General features: G+C 44.5%; 1 protein-coding gene across 2 annotated transcripts in view; it reads right to left on the reverse strand.

Moving 5' to 3' along the window:
- The window catches only part of CDK6 (cyclin dependent kinase 6), a 116,538-nt gene that overhangs the window by 89,907 nt on the left and 11,135 nt on the right, over positions 1-15,496 (reverse strand). The window lies entirely within an intron of this gene.

Raw genomic sequence — 15,496 nt, forward strand, 5'->3', positions numbered from 1 at the left:
GGTTGGAAAAGACCATCAAGACACAGCATTGTGTAACTCTGCCAAGGCTGAGGCTAAACCATGTCGCTCAGCACCACATCTCTACCTCTCCAAAACACCTCCAGGGATGGAGATTCAACCAACTCCCTGGGGAGCCAGTGCCAGGGTTTGAGAACCCTTCCAGCGAAGACGTTTCTTTTCACATTCAACCTTAACTTCCCCTGGTGCAACTTGAGGCCATTTCCTCTTCTATCAATTGTTACTAGGGAGAAGAGACCAACCCCCACCTGGCTCCCACCTCCTTTCAGGGAGTTGTAAAGAGCAAAGAGGCTTCCCAACAGCCTCCTCTTCTCCAGACTAAACAAGCCCAGTTCCCTCAGCACCTCCTCACCAACCCTGTTCTCCAAACCCTTCAGCAGCTCCATTTCCCTTCTCTGGACCCACTCCAGCACCTCAATGTCTTTCTTGGAATGAAGGACCTGAAACTTACCCCACTTCTCACAAAAACAGGACGTTTCACTTGAGATGTATCTCTATCTCACATGTAAAAGTCATGGTCCCACTTTGCCAGCATTTCCCAAGTAAACTTTGATCTGACACTTCCAAGCTATTAATTAGCCCCCACGTTTTGAAGATGGATACGTGCCTAAAGATACTTTTCAGTGAGTGACAATCTGGGAATTGGAGTTACAGAATATGCAGAGACTGTCCCTCACTATATGAAGGACACTGAGGTGCTGGAGGGAGGCCAAAGAATAGCAACAAAGCTGGTGAAGGGTCTTGAACACAAGTCTTGCAAGGAACAGCTGAGGGAAGTCGGTTTGTTTAGTCTGGGGAAGAGGCTGAGGGTAGATCCCAACACCCTCTACAACTACCTCAAAGGAGCAAGGTGGGGTTGGTCTCTTCTCACATGCAACTAGCGGACAAGAGGAAAAGGCCTCAAGTTGTGCCAGAGGAGGTTCAGGTTGGATATTAAGAAGACTTTCTTCACAGAAAGGGTTATCAGGCACTGGAACAGGCTGTCCAGGGAGGTGGTGCAGTCACCATCCCTGGAGGTGTTTGAAAGACATGTGGATGTAGTGCTGAGGGATGTGGGTTAGTGGTGGTGGTGGGATTGTGAGCTCTAGGTGAGTGGTTGGATGTGATGATCTCAAAGGTCTCTTCCAAGCTCAACAGCTCTATGGTTCTATGCCACCAAACCTCTACAAGCAGACTAATCTGTACTTAATCTGTAATCACCATATGACAAGAATACTAACTAAATCATGATGGTAACACAGAGACTGTAACAGCAAAGGCCTTTGAACACTTCTCATAGAGACACACACTGTTCACTGTATGATTCCCTTGGTGACAGAGGTCCTGTGCATAAAAGACAGATGTCCTGTAGGCTGTAAATCAGCTTTGTGAACAGCCACAAACCTTCCTGAAAAGTGTAATTTGCTGGTATTTGGCTGGAGGTTCCTAATCTGCAATGTATTTATATAAATCAATGTGGAATGCAGCCGGGCTGCCTATAACCCCAACACATGCAAATAGAGAGGAGCCAGACAGGTCTGAACATCTGAACATAAACACTGGAAAATATTTCCAACTCTATGATTCCTTGCTGTTGACCTACATTCACCTAAAAATGTTCTAAACCACCCTTTTTTGCCAGGTACTTAATATACTGGTAAAATTATCTTTTTGACTAGAGCAGAATTATAATTTAAGTAAAAAGGAAAAGAAAAAGATTTGACTGTACAGAATACAGAAGCAACATGGAATGTCCACGTTAATTCTTCTCTGTGTGCCTAATTTGGATTCTGGGATTTTCTGGCACAGTAAAACAAGGATCTGTTGTGGCCAGCAGGACCAGGGAAGTGATGGTGCCCCTGTACTCAGCACTGGTCAGGCCACGCCTTGAATATTAGATTCAGTTTGGGGGCCTTCACTCCAGGAAAGACATCGAGGGGCTGGAGCAGGTCCAAAGAAAGGCAGCAAAGCTGGGGAAGGGTCTGGGGAACAGGGCTGGTGAGGAACAGCTGAGGGAACTGGGGGTGTTTAGTCTGGAGAAAAGGAGGCTGAGGGGAGACCTCATTGCTCTCTACAACTCCCTGAAAGGAAGTCGTGATGTAGGGGTTGGTTATTTCTCCCTAGTATCAGGTGATAGGATGAGAGGAAACGGCCTGAAATTGTGCCAGGGGAGATTTTGGTTGGAGATCAGGAAAAAATTCTTTGCTGCAAGAGTGGTCAGGGATTGGAACAGGCTGCCCAGGGAGGTGGTGCAGTCCCCATCCCTGGAGGTGTTTAAGCAATGTATAGCCATGGCACTTGGGAACATAGTTTAGTGGCCATGGTGGTGTTGGGTTGATGGTTGGACTTGATGATCTTAGAGGGCTTTTCCAACCCAAACAATTCTATGCTTCTATGATTCAGAGGAGCACAAATCTAGCCACCTATTATTAAACAATATCTCTGAGTAACAAATACTATCTTCATGTGAAACTCAAAATGCTTTACTGTTAATAGTCAAAACTCTGGGCTTAGTGGAAGCATGTGGTGTTTACTCACAGAAAATACAGCTGCTGCCATTGAGAGATAATAATTTATAAGCACAGCTTATAAGAATCTCTGATATTAAAGAAAAAAATGTCTGGCACTGCCCGTGCTAATTGTTCTGAAAGCAGACTAAGCACCATAGAATGCACTGGGTTGGAAAGAAGCTTTAAAGGACTTGATGATCTTAGAGGTCTTTTCCAACCAAAACAATTCTATGATTCTATCCTTCTAGTCCACATCCCCTGCAGTCAGCAGAGACATCTGAACTAGATCAGCTTGCTCAGTGCCCCATCAAGCCTGACCCTGAATGCCTCCAGGGATGGAGCCTCCACCACCTCCCTGGGCAACCTGTTCCAGTACCACCCTAAAACACAGCCTCTTTATTTAGTAGTAGTTTTCCTAGGGATAAAATTACTGTGTACAAATTCTATTCTTTTATATCCACTGTGAGAAAATCACCCCTGGAGTTGTGTCCTTTAGCCAGGAATATCTCTGCTCTCTGAAGTGCACAGCTCTCAAGCCATTTCCTCATGGTTTTCTGTACGTGACAGGCTGGTTTTGGATGTGGTTGCCTCTCTGGAATAGGCAACAGCAAAATTCCTTTTATTTAAAGTGTTATTATGTGGACATTGTCCTAAGTGAAATAAATGTATCTCAATTAATACAGGATTTCCATAGGGAATAGTCTGTAAACACAAGCCCTGCCCTTCCATTGTGCTTACAAAAGGAGCGTTGGAATGATTTGATTAAAGCAAGATCCGCTCTGGGAAATCCTGTAAGCACTTCACAAGATGTTTGGCTGGGACTCCTACACCTCCTGAGGTGTCCATCTGAACTAGATGGTGTTGAGCAGGCACTTACAGAGTACCTGTGTTTGAATGCAGGTCTTTTTTTCAAGGAATTGTTTTGTTCTGCAGAAGACAAAGCTCCAGGAAGACCTTAAAGCAGCATTACAGGATTTGAAGGGGCCTCCAGAAGAGATGAAGATGGGCTTCTGACAAAGGCATGGAGTGACAGGGTGAGGGGTAACAGCTTAAAACTGGAAGAAGCTCGGCTGAGGTTAGCCATTAGGAAGCAATTCTTGCTCATGAGGGTGGTGAGGCCCAGGAACAAGTTGCTCAGAGAAGTTGTGGAGGCTCCAAGCCTGGAAATGTTCAAAGGCAGGTGGGATGAGGCCTTGAACAAAGTGGTCTGGTAGGAGGCATCCCTGCCCATGGCAAGGGGGTTGGAACTAGGTGCTCTTGAAGGTCCCATACTAGGAGGAGTTACTGCCTACATTATGTATGACAGAGAAAGAGAACTGGAGCCACTGACTAGGAGGAACGCTTAAGTAGACTGTGGTGTGGCTAGTTTTAAGGTTTCATAAGGCTGGACAAAGATGCAGATATAAAGAGTTTGGCAGACTCAGCCTAACTCTGTAAGTTATTTGTCCCCATGACACACAGAATCTAGGTATGATGGGCAGTGTTTATGCAAACATCACAAAACTGGGATACCAAGACTATGATAGTTCATGACTGACAAATATGTGGGGAGGATCCTCAATAGCTTCTGCTTTCACTGCTTCTTGCCCAGGTTAGCTTTGAGTCCATCATTTTCAAGGGCACAAAGAATTTCAGCCTCTCATACTTAAAAGCATTAAATAATGAGAGGCAGGCATCCCTCGAGCCCTTACTTTAGCAGCAGCCTCAGAGTCTTCTGTTCTCTGGAAGCCACTCAGCAGCAAGCCCTTCAGTCATCCCAACTTCTACAACTACATACTCCTGGAAGAAAAAGTTCCCCCCCCATTTCTAATATTAACTACCTTTCTTGCTTTTGAAGAGGAAAAAAGACTGCTAACAGAAACCACTCTCTACTTGGAATGACATATACCACATGTACTGCAACAAAAGGGTTGTATTTCAGATGAAGAAGACAATAGCTGGGCAAGTGGTGTGGAGCATGTGTGTCAGGAGAACCATGTCCCATGTAGCAAAACAGGAAATAGAGCTTCACACTCTGAGACCTGCTAGAGAGATCTTTCCCTTTGTTCAGGCCATGCTGCTTTGGCTCATCTTAGTTGGCAATCACCTACTCCTCCATGCCTTTGAAAGGTGGTGTTTCAGACACAGATTTTCTTGCTCAGAGGAGCTTTAACAAAGCACTTTTAGATGGAAAGTGAGCACATGTAAATGAACAGGCCACTAAATGAAAAACACCTCATCTTTTAACTGCATTTTGTCTGGGATAACATCTGTCAAACTACGTAGTGATGTAAGAGCTAAGTTCCATTTTCAAAAGCATATGGGGTCTTCAGGAGCTTCCCAACATGCTTGGCACACCAGCTGCAGCTGCACCAGTGTGCATAAATACTTAGGGTGTTCATCCTGATTGCAATATAATGCAGAGACACTTAGAACACACTAAACTGACCTACCCTGGTACTGAAAACGTTGACTGGGACAGCACAATGTGGCAAACTAGCCCACCACAAGCTTCATCCAGTAGTGGTCAGATGCATACAGTCCACCTTGATTAATTAAAATAAGCTTGGGTATCTCTACACTGCCCATGGCAACTTTGCATCTCAAATCCTTGTTCTCTATCCTTCTGCTGGGTTCTTGGAATTTGTGAATATTTGTCCTGCTTCACTGACCTTCTAGGAAAGAGCAGCAGGATCTCCGCTCGTCTTCAGAAAAAACCTCACTCAGGCAGACAGCAGAAAACGGCAGCACATTACACCAGATAAAATAAATGAATTTATCTAGGCCAGGCAGATGTTGTGCAGATAGATGTTTGCAGCTCTGCAGACACTCATTCATTATCTGCTGTGCACAGAGCAGAAAGAGCTACCATGAAGAAGCAATTGCATGAGGAGAGCAAGGCAGCAGAAAGTCCTATCCTGGAGACCTACTCCAGCAGAGCCCAGCCAAGATCCTTGCTCATAGCCCACTCAGCAGTGAGGTTTTGGGGCAGGAAGGGGAGTATTAGGATGACAAGGCAATCCTTCATCTGCAAGCTGAGCTTGGTGCTGTAATTTTTTCCAGTCCCTCTCCCTTTCTGACTTGGAAAAATTATTCAAAATGCTGAGCTGTATAAATGGGGTTTTTGTTCTTTAAGTGTGTGTGAGGAAGAGAGACAGAGAAAGTGACAGGGAGAAACAGATGCTCTTGAAAGGGAAGTAAATAGCACTGGCTAAAGTCCGATAGTGTGGGCTGACTGGGCAAGCTTTCAACTCTCCGTCCCAACTGCAGCCCTGACCTGCAGCACCCAGCTCTCCTGTCCTGGGCCCCACTCGAGCAGCAACCAGCCCTGGTGCCAGACTCCATGGTTCTGTGATGCAGACAAATGTCTGCTCAGATGAAACCACCAAAAAACTTCTTTTCATTTTGCAACAGAAGCCAAGGTTTGTGCCCAAGGATGAAGAGGCCAAGTACATTTACTCGCAGTGCCACCCAAGTCACTAACGTGCAGTTGTTGAAGAGCCTGACAGGATGTTCTCTGCACCTCTCTGTGTTTCTTTCTAGCAGCCTGCCGGCTTCTGTAACCTTCACACTGCCATTTCTTGTTCACCTTCTTTGCAAAGGGAGATTATTCTTAACATGCAAGGATCAGAAATGGATCTGGCGAGGCTCAGTAATTCAAACAATATCCTGCCCTGTCAAAATTCACTTTCAGGACCCAGACCACAAGTTCATTGGGTTTTTTAAGTCCATTAACAGCTTCATCTCCTTGCAATTGATTTTAAATCCAAACTGGCCACACACTGAGGATTGCCATTAGCAAGGTTAAACAGCAGCCTGCTGGTGCTCACTCCCATGCGCTGCCATACCAAACGCAGTCAGATTTTCTCTGGCAGGCACTGGCCAAGTGCCCCCCAAATCAGAAAACTAACGTGGCCTGTTGTGAAGCCAGTTGCTGACAGATTGTTTAGGATCTGACCTATTCATAGTGCTCTCATGTGATCCTTCAGTAAGCAAATGTACTCTGCCTTCGAGAGTCATGTACGCTGCTGTTGTACAGTACTGGGAGCTTCCAGTAAGCTTCCAGTTCAGAGGACAAATTAAAGATGCTCCAATCCACTCTCAGGGCAAAGCGGTTTAGACTTTGTGTAGAACACCTTCCTTAGAGAAAGTTGCACTCCTTTCTTTATTCCCATCACGTACATAAAACTTAGGCCTGAATATTGGTTTTGTTTAATTCACATGAAAGGTGCATAGAGGTTACTCTGGACTCCCATCTGTTCCTGGTGAAAGATGGGATACAACAAAATTCAGGCTTTACTCACCTGTAGCTCACAAACTGATCATTACAGGCTGCACATTTCAGTTTACATTTGGAGTCCATGCTTGTGCCAAACCAGGATCTAAATCAAAGCTGATCATCTCTTTCCTAGATTTAAATCAAACCAGCAACTCATCTCCAGAATTTTACAGCAGTCTAAATCATCATTTGGTCTTTAGTAGCTCAATAATCAAATCTATCTACATTTGAGACTCAGTGGTGATGCCAACGTAGCAAAAATAACAAAGGAGGTAAGAACCATACACTTCACAGAATCACAGAATAGTAGGGGTTGAAAGGGACCTCTGCAGAACATGCAGTGCAACCCTCCTGCCAGAGTAGGATCACCTAAAGAAAATCACAGAGGAACACATACAGGTGGGTTTTGAATGTCTCCAGAGATGGAGACTCCATCACAACTCTAAGAAACTTGTTCCAATGCTGTCACCCTCATGTAAAAAGCAGGCACAGCAAAAAGTCAAATGTGCTGTTTGATCCTCTGCATCATCTCAGAAAGCTTTTTTAATCCTTGCAATACCACAGCTGTTCCCAAGGTGTTTCATTCAGCATTTTGCAAACAACAAATAATTCCAATGCCAATTTGATTCCACGCTCTTGTTGGAAGTGACCTTGAAGATCATCTAGTTCCAACATGCAGTCATTATTATGTCTTAGTTTTTAAACATACGGGTTTCATGGCTGCTCTTTTCCCTCTCAGTCATTCACAGGTGGCCATGCAAGCTCCTTGCCTGCTGTGTCATTTCTTTGCACATGCAAAATTTGCCTATTTCTGTAAGATTCTCAGGTACTTTCATCCTCTAGATCTTCAGGTAGACATCTAAATACACTTTTCCTCCTTTTCCACTCCTTCGCCGTGACTCTGGGAGCCAGCCCTTTAAAACTTCATGCCCAGGGAGTCAAATATTCTACAGGCTGTAGAGCTCTTCAAGTATTTCCTTTAAACTCTTGCACACATATGTCAAAGAAAAACAAATTAAAGATTATTTGCAGAGCCTGGCAATGAAAATGAGGTGTTAGGAGCATTTTGAGCTGGCAATAAATTTTATTTGACAGTTTTATTGCTTCAGGGCAAAAGCAACTATTTATTTTGGGGTGTCTTTTAGAAGCAGGAGATGAGGGGCTGCACTTGGATACATGAAATAAATTCAGGAGTTTGTCAATGATGGGCTATGACAGACATAAATAAATCCATGACAAAAGTGTGTTGGGGTTGCTTTGCAATTCTAACCATTCACATTGGGGAAAGAAGTGAGCAGACTGTAATCAAACTTGGAAAACAAAGGCTGCTTCCTGGAGAGCTAAGTTTCTCATGTCTAGGCAAATGAAAACAAAAGTACATCTATCCAAGCTCTGCAATCAGAGCAGGGTCTCCTGCATCCTCCAGGCAGCCAGTGTCACTCAGGCTGAGCTGATGACTTCTGGAGATCATCTAGTCCAACCCCCCTGGCAGAGCAGGTTCACCTACAGCAGGTTGCACAAGGACACATCCAAGTGTGTTTTGAAAGTATCCAGAGATGGAGAACTCCACAGCCTCTCAGGGCAGCCTGTTTCAGTGTTCTGCCACCCTCCAAGGGTGCATGGACTTCCAACGCAGCAGACACAGATTACTTAAGGCCATAGAACAAGTTGGATTCAATACTATAGAGCCTTGCTTTGCCAGAAATTACCACATCAACTCTGTCCTGCTCTTCTACCATGCCCTAAGCCATCTGCTCTCACTTCAGAACAGTACTGGGGGAGATGGAAATTGTTCTAACTCTAAGCCATAGGTGAAGGTGTTATTGATTGTTTTCATTTTGAGAATAGGTCGACAGACATCAAGGACTGAAGGAGTTGCTCCTTGTTTTCTCAAATTCCTCCCCAAACCCTACAGCAGCCTATTTGCCTCTGGTCAGAGAAACAGCACAACTCACACCACAGCTGATGGGCTTGAGCCTTGGACCAGCTGACTAAAGAGGCAACACCACACAACACACAGGGCCCACAGAACCAGCGCAGCCTCCAAAATCCTCTTCTGGCTGTGCTCAGCTTGCCTGTTCCAGTCACACATTACTGCTTTTATTCAATTTCCATCTCCTTTTCCATCTAAAAGAGACAATTACCCTTCTTAGTTCCTTAGAGCTTCCACTTCTAGTTAAATATATAGTGAAGGAAAAGCCAAATTTTCACACTGAAATGGATGTCATCATTATTTACATACAAATTTCAAAGGAACTGTTATGCTTACTGCACCACAGGCTTTTAATTCAGGTATTTATGGTTGACAGCACTTTTGATAATCAGCTTGTCTCAGATGTCACTTCTCAGTGATTTTCAATTTGTATTCCAATGCCTAAATTACAGGAATACAAAACTGGAAGAAATAAATGAGATTCATTGCCTGCATTAGTCAAGAACCCATGGAACAAACATTTATGAGGATGCACAGATACCACAAGCTGCAAAATGCTTCCTACCATCCCACCCCAAATTACAGAATCATGAAATGGTTTGGGTTGGAAAGGATCTTCAAGATCATCTAGTTCCAACCCCCCCTGCCATGGGCAGGGACACCTTCCACTAGACCAGCTTGTTCAAGTTCCCATCTAACCTACCTTTCAACACTTTCAGGCTTGGAGTGCCCATAGATTCTCTGGGCAACCTGCTCCAGTGCCTCACCACTTTCATGGACAAGAATTTCTCTCTCCTGTCTCATCTCCATTGAGATTTTTCCAGTTTGAAACCACTACCATTCATCCTGTCACTCCATGCCTTTGTTAAAAGTCCCTCTGCAGCTCTCCTGCAGGCCCCCTTCAAACCCTGCAAGTCTGCTCTGAGGTCTTCCCTCAGCCTTCTCCTGTCCAGGCTGAATAACCCCTCTCTCTCAGCCTATCCCCGTAGCAGAGGTGCTCCAGCCCTGGAGCTTCTCCTCACAGCACATTTTCATCTGAGAGCCTCACCGTCCGCCCAGGTCCCTGCAGCAGTAGAATATTCATGAAATAAAACTCCTGAGTTATTCCAGGAAGCTGACCTCTACCATTTCACACAGGATATTAAATAGACCCCAGCTGTCTCCACTTAGAAGTGACTTGGTTTGTATGTTTTCTAAAGGCCCATTCAGCCACTTTCTGAGTTATCACAGAATTAAAATGACTCGGGGAAGAAAAAGCCAAACCTCTCATGGAGGTATGTCTTGGGTTTCAAACATCACAACTGACATCTTCCATGTCCTGAGATGTTTAACTGAGAAATAACTGACTCAGATCCATTTGGAGGACACACACGCAGCAGAGCATTTCTATTTTGCTAAATTCAGGGAGACAAAAAGAATTTTCATTGATGACCGCTGGTCTGAGTGAGAGCAGCCTGGGAGACTGCACTCCAGCAAACAGAGAACTTACACAGACTGACATTTTTCAAAGCACAACAATATTTTTTCAGGCTTGTGTATATGACAGTGTCATGATAATGTCACGCCCCCTCCTTGGAGGTGTTTTCCCATCCCTGGAGTGTTCAAGGCTAGGCTGGAGGAGGCCTTGAACAAGCTGGGCTAGTGGAAGGTGTCCCTGCCCATGGCAGGGGGGTACTAGATGACCTTGAAGGTCCTTTCCAACCCAAACTACTCCATGATTCTATGCCAAAAATGACCATTTTTCTTGGAAAAAACAGAAAACTGTAGTTCAATTATTTCAAGAACTCAAGAGAACCTTGAAGAAGAGTATCAATTTAGAATAGGAGAGAATAGAATTAACCAGGTTGAAAAAGACCTTTGAGATCATCAAGTCCAACCTATCACCCAACACCATCTAATCAACTAAACCATGGCACCGATTGCCTCAGCCAGTCTCTTCCTAGACACCTGCAGTGATGGTGACTCCACCACCTCCCTGGGCAGCACATTCCAATGGCCAATCACTCTTTCTGTGAAGAACTTCTTCCTAACATCCAGCCTAAACCTCCCCTGGCACAGCTTGAGATTGTGTCCTCTTGTTCTGGTGCTGGTTGCCTGGGAGAAGAGACCAGCCCCCACCTGGCTACAACCTCGCTTCAGGGAGTTGTAGACAGCAATAAGGTCTCCCCTGAGCCTCCTCTTCTCCAGGCTAAACAACCCCAGCTCCCTCAGCCTCTCCTTACAGGGCTGTGCTCCAGACCCCTCCCCAGATTTGTTGCCCTTCTCTGGACACGTTCCAGCAACTCAACATCTCTCCTAAACTGAGGGCCCCAGAACTGGACACAGTAGTCAAGGTGTGGCCTAATCAGTGCTGAGTACAAGGGCAGAATGACCTCCCTGCTCCTGCTGGCCACACTGTTCCTGATACAGGCCAGGATGCCGTTGGCCTTCTTGGCCGCCTGGGCACACTGCTGGCTCCTGTTCAGCTGACAAGATGATATTACAATATTTTTGTACAAAGGATGTGCTCTGGGATGAGTGAGTTCTGGAACTGAGTGAATAATGCATCTTAAAGGAAGTTCTCTGCGATGAATTCTGGAACTGAGTGAACAATGCAACTTAAAGGAGTTTCTCTGGGATGAGGGAGTTCTGGAACTGAGTAAATATTTCAATTTAAAGATAGCAATTTCAGGCTTGAAAGAAGAATGATCAAAGTCACCTTAAATTGTACAAAATCTGTAAATGTAGAACAGGGGCAATGCTAGAAGAAGTCTGATAATCCTTCCATCTGAATCTTCTCTAAAGCTTTTAAAAAATATATTTGTACTGCATAAAGGAGGAAAAAAAGACTGCTTCAAAACTCAGTTCTGCAGCTTTTAAATATTGCCATTCACTGCTCAGCTGCCTGCTGCAGAGGACGGAGCCCCAGTTAGGGTGAGCCATTAGATGTTTACTCTCCTGGATATTGCCTGGGCTCTTTGCCACCCACATCAGGCTTTGTATTTTTCATTTACTCTTTCCAGAATGCATTTAATAAAATCTACTATTTTATTACACTTAGGAGTGAGATGGCATTTCAGTTCCAAGTCCCCATTTTCAATGTCAAATAACTTTTTGAAAACAATTAGCTTTTAGGATGGTTGGTTTGGGGGGTTTGTTTTTGTTGTGGGTGTTTTTTTTTCCTGGCTTGAATTTATTCCTTTTCAATTTTTTTTTCTTTTAACTTGCAAAAAGAAAACAAAACAAAACATTCAGATATTTTTAAGGCACAGACTTTAAACTAATTGCAGTGCTACACATCCAACAATCCTCATCCATGTTACAAAATAATAATTCTGAACTTCCTGATGTAAATGCAGTCAAAACTTGACATTTTCATGGATTTCTTTTTCCATATAAACACACAAGTGTAATATGAATACCCAACCCGCTTGATCGAGCAGCTTATTTGCTTTACTAAAATCATATTGTCTTAGCAGTTCCATAACAAAAAAGCTGTCCTGCTCTATCCAGCACCCAGGAGGAACCTACACATCTACTTTGAATCTTTTCAAAGCAGCAGTCAGGATTTCCAGTGAGCAGACAGAGCATCACACCAGGGAAAAGTGTGACCCAAGTGACAAAATGTGCTTCTACAAATCATAGACTGAGGCTGGAGATTAGGAAGAAATTCTTTACAGTGCAGATAGGGAGGCAATGGAACAGGCTGCCCAGGGAGGCTGTGGATGTTCCCTCCCTGGAAATGTTCGAGGCCAGTTTGGATGAAGCCTTGAGCAAGCTGGGCTAGAGGAAGGTGTCCCTGCCCACGGGGGGGTGGGTGGAACTAGGCAATCTTCAAGGTCTCTTCTAACCCAAACCTCTGAGGAGACCTTATTGTGGCCTTCCAGTATCTTAAGGGGGCCTACAAGAAAGCTGGGGAGGGACTTTTTAGGGTGCCAGGTAGTGATAGGACTAGGGGGGATGGGAAAAAAATAGAAATGGGTAGATTCAGATGAGGGTGATGAGATGCTGGAAGAGGTTGCCCAGGGAGGTGGTAGAAGCCCCAGCCCTGGAGGTTCTTAAGGCCAGGTTGGATGCAACCTGATCTAGTGTGAGGTGCCCCTGCCCATGGCAGGGGGTTTGGAACTAGATGATCCTTGAAGCCCCTAACAAATTCTATGATTCTGTGATTCCATAACTCTGTGACTTTCCAGCTTCTTCCAGAGTTATAGGGTAAATCCTTTCATCAATCTAGAGGATGGCAGAAGATTTAAATTTGCTTTTAATGACTTAAACTTCATTTCTGCAGAGTGACCTTGTCCACTCTCAACTTTGGATCACTGGAAAACGAGTAGTCTTTGACATATATTTTCTTGCAGATACCACAACATGCCACTGATTTGGGGTGTTCCAACAGACTTAAAATGTCTTCTAAAATGACTCTCTCATCAGTGCTGCTCAGCTATCTGGGTTTGATCTGCAGCCACAGATACTTTTCATTTTTAATCAGATGGGTTACCTGACTGTTCTGTGCAACTCATGCAATCACAGAATGGCTTGGGTTGGAAGGGACCTTAAAGATCATCTGCTCCAACCTCCCTGCCATGGGCAGGCACATCTTTCTGCTAGACTCGGCTCCTCCAGGCCTCGTCCATTTTGGCCTTGAACATCCCGAGGGAGGGAGGCATCCACAACCTCCCTGGGCAACCCATTCCAGAGTCTCCATGGTCTTCATTTCCAGTCTCATTTCTGGCTGTATTTTTAACTTGCTGCATACAGATTTGCTTTTGAAACAGCTGACATCTCTAAGAGATGTCTTCATCTGACCCAAAAAAATCGAACAGCATAAAGCCACCTTGATTTCTGAAGAAGACAGACACTATGAAAAATAAATATCACAGAATTCAACATTTAATTCTGATTTCCAGACCATAGTAACTGATTCCAGCCTGTTTGGATAGCAGCATTATTGCTTTGATCAAAACTTGCTGCTCAGCATTTTCTAAACAGCAGAGATGAATATTAAAGCAACAAATTGATTAGAGATGTCTACAAGGAAACCACAAAGATCAGTGAGTGGTAGGCCTATCTTCACTAACAATCTAGAAGGTTATCTAAGGATAAACAATTAAAAGTGCAGATGCTGCTCCATCTCTCTGTAGTAAAGATCACAAGTAGGTAGAAACATGCTGCTGGATAAAATTAGACAATGAGATTCACCTTTCAACCTGGTTCTAAGCAGAGTGAAATAATCCAGGTCATTAACTTTAACCATCCCAAAGAAACCTGGAAATCAGTAAAAAGGTTCTAGTGCTGTGCTAGTGAATAACAAGGCAGACATGAACTTCCAATGCTCTACAGCAATCAGGAAGTCTCTGATGGTAGCTATGGAAGCATTTTCTCTTGAAGAGGGAGATGTGAGGCCACACCTTGAATACTGGGTTCAGTTTTGGGGCCCTCAGTACAGGAAATAAATTGAGGTGCTGGAGCAGGTCTAGAGAAGCGCAACGAAGCTGGTGAAGGGTCTGGGGAACAGGGCTGGTGAGAAGCAGCTGAGGTACCTGGGGTTGTTTAGTCTGAGGAAAAAGAAACAAGACGGGAGACCTCATTGCTCTCTACAACTCCCTGAAAGGAGATTGGAGCCAGGTGGGGGTTGGTCTCCCTAGTAACAAGTGACAGGAGGAGAGGAAATGGCCTCGAGTTGCACGAGGGGAGGTTTAGACTGGATCTCAGAAGAAACTGCTTGACTGAAAGGGGTCTCAAAGTCTGGTGCAAGCTCCTCAGGGAGGTGGCTGAATCCCTATCCCTGGAGTTGTTTCCAAGAGGCAGATATGTGGTGCCAATGACATGGTTTAGTCCCAGCCATGGTAGAGTTAGAGAACGGTTGGACTGGATGATCCTAAAGCTCTTTTCCAAGCAAAACCATTCTATGTACACAGCACTGAAATGACCACGTCTGCTGCCTGCTAAGGACAGTGCTGCACAAACTGTTTAGGTGAAAACACAGAGATAGATATCAACTATTTCTGAGGGTACTTACTAAGGTAGAGGGGAATTATTTGTGGTGTTAAAACAGAATGCCATTAAGAGGAGTGGAATGAGTCAACAGAAACTCTGAGTCTGTGTCAGTGAAAAACCTCCCAATGAAAACTATTTTTGTACCTCACTCTGGTGAACTCAGTAGTTGCAGCATCTAAAACCTCAAGGGCAATCAATGTCTTAAGGGTGAATGCTTGATGGGACACCTCTGCACAGTCTGCCTGTTCTGAGGCATTTTTGTTAGCTTAGCATTAAGAACTTCTGATTTGAACAACCAGAGCTGTTTGAAGGGAAAAAATATATTAATATCCTACCTCTGATTTTAATATCATGGGGTGGGGTTTTTTAGGTATGATTATGTATTTCTGTGCATGGAAGGCTTCCAATTTTTTGTAGGAACTCTCACAAAGAGGCTAATTCCTTGTCACAGAGCCACAGACTGGTGGGGATTGGAAGGGACCTCTGGAGATCATCTAGTCCAACCACAGCAGGTTCATCCAGAGCAGGCTGCACAGGATGGCAGCCAGGCAGTTTTTGAATGACTCCAAAGATGGAGACTCTACCACCTCTCCTGGCAGCATGTTCCAGTGCTCTGTCACCCTTAAATTAAAGAAGTTCCTCCTCATCTTTAGATGGAATTTCTGATGTTCCAGTTTGTGCCCACTACCCCTTGTTCTGCCACTGGGAACCACTGAACCAAGCCTGGTCCTAACCTCCTGACACCCATCCTTTAAATATTGATCAGCACTGATGAGATCCTCCTTCAGTCTTTTCCTCTCCAGACTAAAAAGTCCCAAGTCC

Source organism: Dryobates pubescens, chromosome 4 (assembly GCF_014839835.1).
Source record: "Dryobates pubescens isolate bDryPub1 chromosome 4, bDryPub1.pri, whole genome shotgun sequence".
Lineage (NCBI taxonomy): Eukaryota > Metazoa > Chordata > Aves > Piciformes > Picidae > Dryobates > Dryobates pubescens.